The sequence below is a fragment of the Gallus gallus genome, chromosome 4 (genome assembly GCF_016699485.2).
Source record: "Gallus gallus isolate bGalGal1 chromosome 4, bGalGal1.mat.broiler.GRCg7b, whole genome shotgun sequence".
Taxonomy (NCBI): Eukaryota; Metazoa; Chordata; class Aves; order Galliformes; family Phasianidae; genus Gallus; species Gallus gallus.
The window spans coordinates 72,816,926-72,831,503 of NC_052535.1; the positions used below are offsets into that span (position 1 = coordinate 72,816,926).

The 14,578-nt window shown below is 41.5% G+C and overlaps 1 protein-coding gene across 4 annotated transcripts in view; it reads right to left on the reverse strand.

The window, feature by feature from the left end:
- Window positions 1–14,578, reverse strand: part of RBPJ (recombination signal binding protein for immunoglobulin kappa J region) — a 143,775-nt gene that overhangs the window by 69,311 nt on the left and 59,886 nt on the right. The window contains exon 2 of one of the 4 annotated variants that reach the window (XM_046940620.1): window positions 14,272–14,336. The exons of the other annotated variants lie outside the window; for them this stretch is intronic. The gene's annotated coding sequence lies outside the window, so the exon portion shown is untranslated. The remainder of the gene's footprint in view (window positions 1–14,271; window positions 14,337–14,578) is intronic. 4 annotated transcript variants of the gene reach the window in all.

Here is a 14,578-nt window from a genome sequence, read left to right on the forward strand (position 1 = left end):
CATATTTGTACTTGCGAGGCACTTACTCTGAGCTGTTCAGCACTGAACTGACCTGCTCTGGTTCCTACTGCAGTGAGGCAGTCTTTCAGTGTGGGATCAGAACCAAAGGAAGGAATGTTTTTAATGATCTAGTGCCACAGCCTGAGACTAAAGCAACATGATGCAGAACAGCAGTCAGTGTATATTTTAGGTGTCATAGTGGATGCAAAGTGTAAATGACTTGATGTTTTGGAGAGAGATTCTCTGAACAGTCTGTTAAGCTGTAGAAAACGGATATAAATCTGCCCTAAATGTAGGGACTGAAAGTCATTCCCATCAGTAATCCAAGAGAAATATCTTTTTTCTCTGTGCCTGGTCCGCAATAGACAGGTGCTGCATGGTGGAAGTCGTGCCTTTCAGCTCTTGCTTGCACCTCTGTTGGCAGCTTTATTCCAGCATCCACTGTCTACATTAGCACAGACAGTAGCCTGGGTTTCTCAGCCTGCAAGTCATCCTTCTGGACAGAGGTCAAACATATCCGTCAGACAATCCTGGAGTAATTTAAGACTGTTTTTGTGTATTCTGCACATAAATAAGGGACTTCAGCATTCAGGAGGTATCTTACAACTCCTGTGTTTAGTAGCAAATGGAAAACACAAGAACAGATACATTCTGACCAAGTGAAATACTTTTTTTTTCTAATAAAAACAAAGCTTTTACCAACTGAACAACCGAACAATTAAACTGGTACTCTTATGGCATGTTCCTGCTAAACCATGCTCTTTGATGAAGCTGGTGCAATACTCCTCCCTCCAGCATACTGTGGCATACTTAAAAAGAAATGGTGCTCTGGATGAACCCTATTCTCAGCTTCTATTTCATAAATCTGTCATTGCGTGAACAAGAGAGTTTAGTTTATTTCTCTTAGATGAAAGGAACTAATGTAATGCCTGATCCTGTGGGTACCCAGTTCGATGCTACAGCTTAAGAGTCAAATGCTGAAATCACACGGCATCCATTGGCTGCACTGGAAACTTTTTGTTTAGAAACTTAGGAAATGAGCTGTTGGGAAAACCTCATCTAAAATAACAGTGGGGTTTTTATGCTGCTTTTTTTAAATTATTATTATTTTTCATATTGCCTCTCTCATATATTGCCTCATCAACATCAACCTTCATCTGTGTGGCTGTAGATAGTGTTTTTATAGAGGCTAGTTCTGTGAGTTACCAGGCTGCAGGGCAATACAACCTCAGTCCGAATCAGGAACAATGATATATCTGTTGAATTGGCCGGAACACAAATTACGGTGTTTATGCCAGCTTTATACTTTATGCTGTCTCAATGACAGCTATGGGAGAAATGGTGATATTTGATCAAACCTGAATTGCACAGGTGCAATGTTTGGCCTTTTTGAACAAATATAATCCAGTATCGCAATCTGTACCAGTTGGGCACATTGCACCAAGAGGCGGTGACATCTTTGTTCTGGGATTAACTGCTGTGGCTTTGGCTTTACTGCCTGGTGGAGCCTTGGCCTGACTTTTTTACCCCCAAACCACTCAGATACTGTTTCTCTCAGATACATATCTGTCTTGAACTCGTTTATAAATTTAATAACTTATCTTCTTCCAAATCTTTTCTCTGAATTGCTTCCGCAACACTGTCTGCAAGAAGCTTCTAATGCCTAATGGCTAGATAAATGGCCATTAGGAAATAATGGGTTCATTAAATATAATTATGTAGCTTTACGAAGCAATAGTTCAGTGATTTGCAGCGAGCCTAGGGGATACATCCGATTATTGTGGACTTCTGGTGCTTCTGTCCTCCGGCCCTTCTCACTGCCTGCTCTACCCACTTCCAGCATTGCATTTCAGCCCCTTGAATTTCCCTGATTGCAAATTGAGCAATAATTCCAAAGCACGGAATACAGGGAATTCCCCAGACATATTGAAGATGTTTAAAATTTCAGATGGGAGAAAAATATATTCAAAGCTTTTAATATTTAAATATATTTCTCTCCATTGTTTACAGTTATAGAAATCTTCTGAAAAGATTACTGAAAGGGCTGTCTTGTTTTAATCAATTTAGTAAACTTTTGTTTTGCCCTTTATGTTGAGTACAAAAGAAGTAGACATCATTACATTTCCTTTGCACCTTTTAAGCCACTGCACTTTTAATGGCCGTGTAGGCCCTCACAGAGCTGCAGAGCTCTTCCTGCTCATCTGCTGCTTAAACAGGGCTGGAAAAGTAGCATAACAGAAAAACCTTGTCTTAAAGGTCCTGTAGCTGGAGTAGTGAACTGGAAAGAGATGTGGCAGAGAGAAATTGTAGATGGAGTAAAGGGGGGAAAAAAAGGAGGGGGGGGGGGGGGGGGGGGGGGAGGGATGGAAAGGCAAAGGGAGTGATTGTTTGCTTCAATAAATAGAGAGGGATAGCTGAGCAGGCAGCATGGATTTGCTCCCAATCTCTGTTCTGGCACTTGTGGATCTTTTGAAAACAGGCCAGAAGGACATGCTGAATTTGTTGCTCCCGTGTGCCAGCCTTTTCTGCAGCAGCGAGAGAAACCAATCAGTGCTGCTTCTAAAGCAGCTGGAGACTGAGAGAACTGCGGTCCCCCGCTGCCTGGCAGGCTGCAGCACAGGGTCTTCTCGCTTTCCAGCCACTACAGAGGCTCCATTGACAAAATGTGTGCTGCATTTGAAGGAGCACAATGTGACAATGAAAGAACCTTAGAGAGACAAAACAAGGAAGGGGGAGAAAAGAGGGGAGGGGGGGAGAATTAAATGGGAGCAAGCTAAAGGCAGGGGGACAGAATCAAAAGGAGAATGTGCTAATCTGCAAACGTGGTGGTAAAAAATAAATCATAATCGTCACATTCAACACCTCTTGAGACGCTTTGTCAAAGCGGGTAGTTGAGATAACAAGATCTGAGAAAACAAATACTTCACTAATGTTCACTCTCACTGCCTTTCCAGGACACAGGCAGGCTTGGTTTTGTCCCCCAGTTTCTCAAGTCATAGAAGCACAGAATGGCCTGGGTTGAAAAGGACCACAATGATCATCTGCTTTCAACCCCCCTGGGGCATCCACAACCTCCTTGGGGCAACCTGTTCCAGTGTGTCACCGTCCTCTGTGTGAAAAACTTCCTCCAAGTCCCCAGCAGATCTGTACAGGCATTGCAAACAGGAGAGCTCACATTCTCATCCTTAGTTTCAGAGAGGAGGAAAAGTTCAGATCTCTGCAAGCCAGGAGTTTGTGTGTATAGCTGACACCCAGAATAACAAACTCAGAATGAGAACAAATGCCACTTGAAACAAAGCCATTTCTCCTTTCCTTTGTGCTTCATTAAAACAGCAAACAGAAGATATGGCGGAGTAAAAACTGGGGTACTGCTGGCAGCTCAAATCACCACGGTGTGTGTGCCTGGCTGTGTCGGGGGGCATCTGAGAGGGGCACCCAAGAGCCCATAGGATGTGTTTGCAGTAGTGTTTTTGCAGTCTCCCAGCTGCTTCTGTTTGCTTTGCTTATCCAGAAGGAAGGGCAGGCCAGGAGCACAAGAACTGACATTTATAACCAAGCAACTACACTGGAAGGAGCTCCCCCATATCCCCTCCTTGCTCCTGGCCTTTCAGCCCACGGGTCCTGCTCTAGCTGTGTCAAAGCAAACGTGAATCACATACTGAGCACAGGATCTTCAGCACCAGCAGTTCCACTCTAGATAGCTGCAATAAGTTGGGAATAACTTGGTAATATAGACACGCAAAAGAGAATAATGCTTGAGAGAGAGCACTGATGTCTACAGATTTTCTGGGAATTCTTGGTACTTTCTGAGACGTCAGAGAAGTACACCACAAAAATTGAGATGGAGTAATGTGAATGTCATTGCTAATTTCAATCCTGTATTGCTCACACTGAAAGTGGGTGAATTTGATTTACCTGCGTGTTTGCCTGGTAAGCATAATGCTGTGATCACCTTAAATGAATTTTTCTTTCTAACCCAAGGAAGTCTCCTGCCCTGAAGACAGGAGTTTTGGAGTTAATAAAGCAGCCTTTAAAAATTCTCAGTTATCATTCAGGTTCAAAATAAATGGTTTCCCTTTGCTCTATTAAGTTGGTGTTTATTAACAGTCTTGGGAAATTACTCCTGTAAAGTAGGTTACCGCTTTGGTCAGTACAGTAGTCTGTTTCTCCAAAGGACATTTGATTTGAGCATGAGCCATGGCATCTACACAACCCCCAGTTTTCAGATCAGTGACCTGAAAACTTCTCAGTAGGGATGGTACGTAGTATGGGATGAAACGTTTGGTGAAGCTTTTACTAGCAAGTTACGGTGTGTCATAATTTTGAAAGAACCTCCAGGTTCTTTAGCAGTTGTAAAATTAGACCACTACCATGTGTCTATCCTCAGAAATCCCCCACTGCATACTAGTTTAAGAATGGGATCGTGTTAACTGCAATATTTCATCAGCTCAGTTCATGTGCAGTAGATCATCTTTTTGAATTTAGCATTTCAGGATACTTCTAACTGAACTGTAAGTTTGTTTAAAGCAAAGATATCTTGCTTCAGCTGGAAAACCTCAGCTCTACCTTTTACATTGTAAGGGGAGGTGATAACAGTGGCTGCAGAAGAACTAACAGCACGATAAATAAACATATAAACATAACTCTCATAATACCGTGCAAAAGCCTATTTTGTAATTCTCTGGATTTGTTTTCTCTTTTGTGTCTGTCTCATAGGCTTGCTATGTCTACGTTAATAAATGATTCATCATAACAGAAATAGATCACCATATTGAAGTAGTCTGTGCTAAGAATTAGAATGTTCAATACAAGTCCATCGAGGGTTTGAACTTCAGGCTGCCTTTGGCTCTATCCCTTCAACTGACTGTTCTCATGATGTGAGTGGTTTAAAGCTCTCCAAAGGCCGACCTGTTGGTTTGGACTCTTACATCTCGTTTGGAGATGGAGTTTGGAGTGCATTTTCTGTGCACTGGGCATTGCTGCTGGCCTAGCTTCCCCTGGAGAGAAGCTGAGCTGCTGTGCACCAAAGTTGCTCTCTGAACTGAACGAATGCACTACAAATGGGGACGATGAGGGTTTTCTTAAAAACCACACTACTGCTCTGAACCAAAGCATTCATGTATATAAAACCCCATATATTTTTGTGACTTTGGGGGGTACTTATTATTTTTCTAATTAACCCAATAATTTTGCGCAGTAATGCTTGTATGCCTGCTTGTATGATTTTCACATTCATCTGTGTAATTTCTCTTTCCCATTTGGATTGCCATAGCTCAGGTGACTTTATAGTGCAGCTGCTTGTACAAGCACAAAATCCAGTTTCTGTTAATTCTTGCGTATATAAGTTTTGCGTTTGCTCTCAACAAATGATCAGGCACACATTTCCAAAAAGCCAGCAGAGAGGAATGTAAAGTGAAGAGCGATTTGACGGAACTCCTACAGTAATGTGCTCTGCTGGCTTAGCTCTAATACTCTTGAATTTCTTCCACAGGGGTCTGATCCATAAACGGATTTGGACACTTAAAATCTAATTTGTCCTAATGTTTGAAATAGACAAACATTAGAACTCAATTGCTAGAACTCCATCTCAACTTCTATTAATAGACAGCATCAACATTTACACCACCGATGATACTCCCATCTGCCTTCCTGCCTCCAAGGTTGCTTTGCTGACTGCAGAAGGGATCACCAGCACTTAAAATCACGGGCACTGGGGGAATTTCAGGCAAACACACTCAGCTGCCATGGAGGTGTCTGAGCTCACCGAGAGCTGCGTCATTTTGACCTGGAAGCTCTTTCAGGACCTGTGCGTTTGTATTTGCTTTTCCTGAGCTCTGTCTGTCAGCCTGCCACTCACTGCTGTCAAGGCCCAGCTGATGCCAGCTTCAGCACAGCCACACCTGGGATCACGAAGGGCTGGGTTTGGTATGACCGACAGCAGCAGGGAAGATTTTTTTCTCTCTAAAAGGCAGAAGTAGGAATGACTGCCATCCACTTCATGCACTGGAATTTCCCTGTCCCCAGACCAGAGGCAAAATTTGGCTGGAGAGATGATAGATGTTGCTTCCTAGGGAGCAGGACATTGTTAGGCAGCTGTGGCTCCAAACTCCCAGCAGACCTCGTGCTAATTAAAACCTGCTTCTGGCATGTTATTTTTTGCTTTGCCTTGAAATGTCATTGTGGTTTAGGAAACTTACAGAGACAGCCATACTCATCTTCTGTCCAAGTCTAAGAGGACTCAAACTTACATTTTCCATCTCCTATACTTCGTCTGCCTCAATACTCCTTGACTCCCTTTCTCATTCTGGTCCTAGAAGAACAAAAGTATATTTGCTTCTTGATTAGAAGAAATTATTGTAAAGTTCACCGCTTGACTTTTGCTGAATTAGAAGTTTCCTCATAGCCAAACAATACTGATAGCTTCAAATTTGCAAATTTGGACTGGAAGCATCCAGATTTTGAACACCGAGTGGTTTCTGATTTTCTTCCTTTCTAAAGTATCATCCCTTCCACCTCCGGCCTGCAACAGATTTACAGTTGCAGGACATACAACAACTCTGTGTCTCAAACAGATGTCAATCTTTTTGATTTCAGTCTCCAAAGAGCGCTTGCAGAATCCCTGAGCAATTGTTAATAGGTAACCTGATAAGCCATTGAAATCAATACTTCTTATCCTCAACCATTACATTCTCTATTACAAGTGAGTACACAGAGACAGATGGGGCTGGCTTTTACTGTAGCGTAGTCTATACAGATTAATTAGAAAACAGGCCCAGTGCAGCTGATGCCAAAAGAAAAAGTCCAAAGCATGAAAAAAAAAAAAGAAAAGAATTACATCATTTCCTTGTATCTTCCCTGAGGACACGGGATTGGAGAATATGAGTCAGTCTGAAAAAATGAAATGAAAACAGCCCAGCTTTTAGTGACTTTTCCTTGTTCTTACCTTACTGAGGAGAGCAGGCCAGTGAAAACAAACAGCACAAGTCTTACCACATGCTAGGTTTTATAGTAAGAGTGAAGGTGTGCATGTGGATAACTTGGCTATACCATTTGCAACGAAGGTAGAGTGGACAGGAAGAAGAGGACTTGAATATGGGGAAGTGTGACCTTGTGAGGATAACACTTATGTGGGCATATGCCACCTGCTGCCAGCTACAAACTAGGTATGCTCTACAGCCAGTGGGTGAAATATTTTCAAAGCTCTTCAGAGAGAATAACACATTCCACATACCTTTCAGGTTCTCAAACCTCTTCTTTATGCCCCTGCTTTCTCTCTACAGTACAGAAGTGTTGAGAGGATGAGGTAGTGGAGGACTTACATGCAACTTTCTTTGTATAGGGACAATACATTTTGTCCACTTGTTTGTCACTTTGCCATTTTCTCACCTTACTCTCTGACTGACATCATGGTATCAAACATGCTGGCAAATGGCATTTAATAATGAAACCTATCTTTCTGTGGGTGAGAATTATCTGGATATTAAATAACCATCTATTTTGTCAAAAAAAGTGTTGTTCTCTTCTGCTTAAACAATGTCAAAGATAGTGAAGGCTTAGCTGCTTGAGTCAGTGGTTCATTTGAGGGTATCTGTAATTCCTTTAATATCAAGGGTATTCACTGGGTCAGTGTCTCTAAGAAAGTAGTTACATATATGTCTTTTATTTTTATGTGAATCATAGAACGTTCTGAGTTGGAAGGGACCCAAAAGGTTCAATGACTCCAACTCCTGGCCCCACACAAGATCACTCAAAAATCAGACTCTGTGAGAGTGTTGTCCAAACTCTTCTTCAACTGTGGCAACTTTGGACCGTGGCACCCAAAACTGCACACAGCATTCTAGGTGTAGCCATATCAGCACAAAAAAAAACCCTTAATTTTCTATTTTATTCCTTGTAAATTCTTAAGCTTATCTTGCCTATAGCCTGCTTGTTCATGTCTTAATATGCTGTGATACACCTTTACTTTGTGTCATTACTTTGCATAGTTTAGGGCAAAAACATCCTGAGGTTTATTTGATTGTATCACAGTCTTGGTTTTCATTTAAAAATAAGTCTCTTTGAAGAAATATTTATGCCCATACTGATGTCTGAGTGTGCAGTCTGGAACAATAGCTGTGAGTAATCCTGATCTGCATCATGAAGCGGAAGTAGAGATGTTGGAGCTCACCGACAGCTTTATGGAACGACTCTGTGTGCCAGGAGGAGAAAAACTGCGAAGACCCTATTAAACTCACTAAAACATTGGCTTTTGGACTAATTTCTCGGGCCTCTTTGCCTCCACCAGCCTACGAGGGGCAAATGGGAATGAACTGTAGGATGGCCATGAGAAGCCAGAACCACGCAAGCTTTATGTCATGCTGTGCCTCGGGCAGAGGTTTGCAGTAATCTGACCCCGTCCTCAGCATCTCTTTCCCCGAACTGCAAATCATTCCATTATCATGCTGTTTTACCATCATACAAATGCAAATTTGCCCTATAACAGAGCAAGTCATATCTCTGATGGAATAGATTTCGCCATCCCGTATCATGTGTGTGCTTTATACTGCAGGTTCTACGTAAACCCAAGAAAAACCTTCTGATGTGTACTACTGATTGTTTACATACGTTATCAGAGGAAAAAGAAAACACAACAGGAAAGGAAAGCTGGCAGCTCACGCTGCCAAGAAAGCTGGCAGAGGCTAGATTCACAGTCAGGTCATTTCCAGTCAATAGGCTTTGTTTTCTTTTTTTAAAAAACAAAACAAAACAGAACAGAACAGCCTTCCTAGAAAGTTTCTGCACTGTTTTTTTTTTTTTTGTCTCCCTGCTCCAAGGCTACAAACAAGACACATTACAGTCAGTCCAGAAGAATATTTGCAGTGACACTGCAAATGTCACTTGGAACTGAGGGATTCAATGTTGGGAGATACTTCAGGCAGAGTGCAATGCGTGCCTTGCCAGTAGGTGCAGTAAGATACTGTGGATTATGTAAATTCAACACAAGCAATCCTGCTTGGAGCTGTGATCACATTTCCCTGTGATAAAGGCCTCTTAATGATAATGAAGTAATGGATTTGCAATGCAAATAGAAATCAATGCCAAAATAAGAATCTTAGGACCTAGGCACACTTCTTGCCTTCAGGTCAGGTTCCACAATGGGACGAGAAGAGATGCACACTGGAGACCTAAGACTCCAGCAGCCTCAGAATTGCCTGTAGCAAGGGGAACGTTCCCCTGGTCAGCAAAGGCAGCTCTCACAGCACTTCTGAAACTGAAATGTTAGATAGAATAGAAACTAATGCAAGCTTAATGAAAGTCTGACTTGAATTGCATCAGACAACACAAATGTGTTTAAATCTGCGCTGTATCAGCTCATCTTCTTGTATCAGCTCCACTGTATGTATGGACAATACAGGAAACTTTACTAGGCTGAAATAAAAGTTGTAAACTCGTATTAGCACCTCAGGTACTACAATCCCTGCTAATCCAGGCTCAACCACAGAATCACATCTTCATAAATTCTTGGATTTTGTTATAAAATTTTTCTACAAGGAGCATTTGAGGACTCAAGACTGTTATTTTTTTTTAAATGCTGACTCATCTTTGAAGAGAAAATATTAACTGTAATTGAAGAGATGTAACACAAGAAAAAATCAAATTCAAACTTTTGTATCAGCATGAGTATTAGACATTTGTATTAGCAGCAGCCAGAGATGAAGAAAAAAGAGACAGAAAAGAAGCCAAAATGCAATCACAGTAGTAAAGAGCTCTAACGTGAATTCTGTGTGAGAAGATGCAGTATTATTAGCATCAGCATTTCCTTTGACATCAAGGAGCATGAGGATGGTGCAGTGGAAGGAGAGTACTGATAAATTCGCTTCATGCTCTGCTATGGTGTCAGATTCCAAATGGAAAACCAAAACACAAGGATTATCTCCTGGCATTGCAATGTGTAAACAGTGACTTTCTATTCCATTTCCAGTTATGAGACATTTAAGGACAGGAGCACTTCAGGTTTTCTGTTAAATTCTACTCAGTCCTATCAAGTGCAAATATTTTACTGAAACAAAAAATGTTCCTTTTGAAAAGACTACTTATTTTAAGGTTATTTTTTAATTAGATAAGGAAAAATAAAGCAAAAAATAATCTTAGTCTTCTCAGAAATTGATGTGGAGGAGATCATGCTGTCTGCTTCTGACATATAAATGAGATACATTCAGGAGACTAAACTTGGAATTCTAGTTTTACTGTGTCATCCCTGTATAAAGGAAGACCAAAGATCACCTATTATACGCTGAAGTTGCTCACAGGTTACAGCATATACAACTTCCCCCTGCTCTCCAGGGTGGTTGGAGGTGTGGTCATTTCAGAGGCACTGACTGGTAGATCACTTGCTCAAATGCACCGAGACAAGACAGAAAGAGCTGTCTATGATAAAGAGAAAACAAAGTCATGCTTATAGGCCAAAATGTCAGGGAGACGATAAAACCTGTAGCTAAAAAGGGAACAAAAGAATGATGTTGTTCAGTCAGAACTTGCTAGGAAACTGCCACCTTCTGCCATATTTTTTCTTGTCAAAGGGACAAGCATTTTTTTCTCCTAAAGGCTGACGATTCTAGGACATTGTCATGCAGAAATGTCATACCTGGAGGTATGCAGAAAAGAAATGATCTTCAAATAAATAGGTGTAGGTGCCCAAATCTTCATCAAGACCCAATCCCGATGTGAGCTACTTCAGATGACATCAACCATCTGCGCCTAACTCCCAAACTTACCCATGCCTATGAACTTCTTGTGTGCTTGAGAGTAGGTGGAAAGGTTGGATGAGCTGACTCTGGCTGAGGATACCCTGGTTCCCTATTGCAGGCTGACTAGGAATATTTTTGAGTTTAGCTCTTCTGCAGGAACTGACTCCTTTCCACGAGAAGAGTAAAAGTGGACCAACAGTTAATCATTTCACTGAAGAGCCTTTGCCCACCTTCATTTCATGCTCATGACTCCTGCAGATGCTGGCTCATAGCCAGCACATGGTAATGGCAGCAAAACTCGTTTGCATCAGTTCCTTTAATTCACTGTTTCCCTTGCAGACCTGAAAAGAGATGAATCAAAAATAATTGCTTGCTTATAGAGTAATACTGACTTGTTCATTAAACCTTGCTGGGGCACTGGATGCAGGCACTTGAATGATCTGGAAAATATGAGAAGAACTTGGCTAGGGAACAAAAACAGAGCTGATATGTGATAATGGCAAAAACAGAAGTCAAAGCTATATAATACAGGCAAATTCCTATTGAATGCCTCTTTGTCTTGCTTTAAAGAAACACAGAGAAGCACTCAGGATGTGCAGATAAGTAGGCAGTGTTCCTTACAGCAAAGCTGAAGGAAAGAAGGAAATGCTTCAAGGGTTAGTGCCTGGCTGTATGGAATATTGCTGGGCTAAAAGCAGTCAGCGGGAGTTCATCTTGATAGTCCCTCAAACTACTTTATCGCATCAATATGCAGTAATCAGTAAGAAGCAGCCACAGTACTTTCCCATTGCTTTGCGCTCTGTGGGCACATGGAGAGATAGGGAGAGGGACTAATGTGGGGTTTGGGTCAGTAAAGAGCACTGGATTGAATAGTGAGCTCAGCCCACAGTTATAAAATGTGGAAGGGGAACAAAAAAAGGGAACTTTGATGGCATGTAAAATTCAGCTCTTCCTCTTGCCTACCAATTAGTCGTTCTGATAAATACTAAGGGAAACGTTTTGGGTTTTTTTTTTGGTTTTTTTTTTTTTTTTTTTGTGTGTGTGTGTGCGTGTGTGTGTGTGTGTGTATTTGTTCACCTACAGGGTGAAAGGAATAAAGACAAGTCAATAAACCTATTAATGTTACACTGCTACATTACCAGGTGGGGAGAGCCACCAGCCTACTTCATAGGCTAATCAGCTTACTTGGTGAAGGCAAAATGCCTCCTTCTCACAGAAAGAAGTAGCCAAGTACTACGCCTTGAGATAAAATGACATTGGTTGCTTTCAGAGACAATAATATTGGATTAGCCTTCAACCAAGATCCACAAGAGTGCAGTTTTGGCATCTGATTTCTGTTTTTACCAATTTGTGTATCTGTGTCTTGAACTGAATCACTTTATTTCACTGTGATGTTTCATAATGTTTTGATAGACAGCTTTTACCCTTTACAGTGTAAAGGTACAACTGTATCATCTTAAAAATAAGATGTGTTGCACGCCAACATAGTCTGCAGTTCAGATTCAGTAGTGCGGTCATTCTTCAGAACATAGTCCACTCCCAGCTCAAGATGGTCCTTTGAACAGTGGAAATAGAAAAAAGGACTAGAGTGGTAGTAACGTCAGTGGCAAAATGACACAGTGACATTTCTGATTCAGGCAAGTTCTTACACTGCTATCCTACTAGTTCACTTTCAGGTGACACAGGACACTTCATTAGCTGTTAACATGCTGTGACCCAGTTATTAGAAAAAAAATCCCAGTCTTGGCCTCAGTGAGATAATTAGGATCAGGAGAAAAAATCCTCAGCCTATTTTGCTGAGTTAAAAGCCATAGGATTGCTTCTACTGAATTTCTACTTTCCTTTTACGCTCCACACGCCTGTAGCCAGGATGGAAGCACTGGTTCAGAAGTCAGCTAATTAGGTTCCAACAAAAAGTTACAAAATTTTTCTACAAATTTGTCAAACCCAAAGAGTTCCCTCCTGTGATGGAGCCACATTACCATACAGCTTCTGTCTGGGAGCCCACAGCTCCAGAACATCCCTGCATGAGCAGTCCTGGTGCTGTGTGTTATTTGGGATCCTACTTAAGCCAAGAGCAAGGAAGCCATGAAAGCCCTGGCTTTAACTTCATTTTGGCCTCCACCTCTATCACAGTCAGCTTGCAATCCCAGCTCAAGCCAAAACCTGCCTGCCTGCCAGACGTCCTGCCATAGACGCAGAGGTTTGCTGCTGATTCAGGCTGAGGGTCGCAGGGTTTCCAGGATCCCAGTCCAGCTGGCCTGCTGGGCCCCACAAGCTGCCTGCAGACCAGAAGCCATGGCAGATGCTGATGTGATTCCTGTGGATTGAACTACTGCTTACCCTCAGCTGGCAGAGACTTTCTCAAAACTGCTGCTGTGGTCCTTGCAGCTCACCTTTCAATTTGGAAATTTTGTATACGTGCATTCCCTTTTTTTCCCCCCCCATTCTGCCTTTTCAACAGGAAATTTCATAGGATTTTCCTCCCACTCTAATTTGCACATAAACTAATTTTAAAATGCCAACATTTCACCTCTTCAGATATTCTGGCGTTTGCCCATCTCCAGTGTAAGTGTTGGTACTTAAACCCCAAGAAAGATAGAATACATTCAAATGGAGAAATTCTTCCAAAATGCAGCAGATTGCATGAGGTTACCCTAAGAGATGGGATGGTAGAGCTCTGTTGACATATTCCACCTTCCTTATACCAAAACTGTAGAAAGATCATCCTATGAAGGGAGTGCAGTTGGTTTCATCCTCTTGTTTTTTTTTCCTTTCTTTTTCTTTTCCATACTCTTTAATCTGAACAAAAATAGTGAGCAATGCTGAACAAGAACTGAGGAATTCACTGAGGTAATTCACTGAGGTAATTTTTTTCTCCCTGCAACTCTGGTAATGTCACTGCCCAGCTGTAGAATTATCAATAATTTGAAAAGATGTAACTTTTAATGCTCAGTGCAAGTTGTTTTGTAAAATATCTCCTTTTAAGGCAGGCAGGTAAGTGCCCAATTGCACATTAAAAAAAAAAGGCATGGTTGATGCATAAGGAAAAGTGCATGGTTTCTTAAGTTTTAAACTTCCTGTGCTCATGCAGCCGAACAATATTGGATAGTGTTGAGAAGGAAAGCACGTTCCCAGCAGTACCTGGCCGAGTCTGGGATTAGACTGTTACTTAAGGATATACCTAAATGTCATTACAGAAGGCTCCAAAGCTGCCATGTGCCTGAACATCTTGTACTGCATTACTACTACTTTTATCTACAGTTAAATATTTATATTTTTAGAAGCTTTGCTTCTTGGGTACTGGGTTTTCCAAACCAGGAAGACCCTGTGGTCACTGTGTGCGGTCAGATGGATAGAAGAAAAGGTGCAAAGCATCACTGCTTTGTAACTACCCTACCTCTGTGCAGTGGTTCTGAACAAAATTAAAAATAGTTTCCTGTTTTAGCAGGAAACTTCCTGTTATTCATATATCCTTTCTGACACCCAATGTGAGGTGTCAAGTTTATAATCAAAATGCAACGCGATACATCAAGTTTTATACCTCCAAGAAGATGAATCAATTCCAATTTACATTGCTTCATTTCTTGAGGCTCTGCAAGGAGTGGCCTGAAGAGAAAAGCAAAATGAGGAAGTTTCTGGATGACTATTTTCCACAAGAAGTTCTCATTATTTTTATATTAAAAGGCTTTTTGTGAGAGGTGAAAAGATTCTATCCTGTAACACACCTTCAACATGCTCTATGCATTTTCAGCGTTGTTTTGCCCACAGCTGAGCCTTCACGATGATGGTCTTTAGTGCTGCATGTATTTAAGGCTTAAGGCTACAAACAAGACACAGTAGAATAGGAT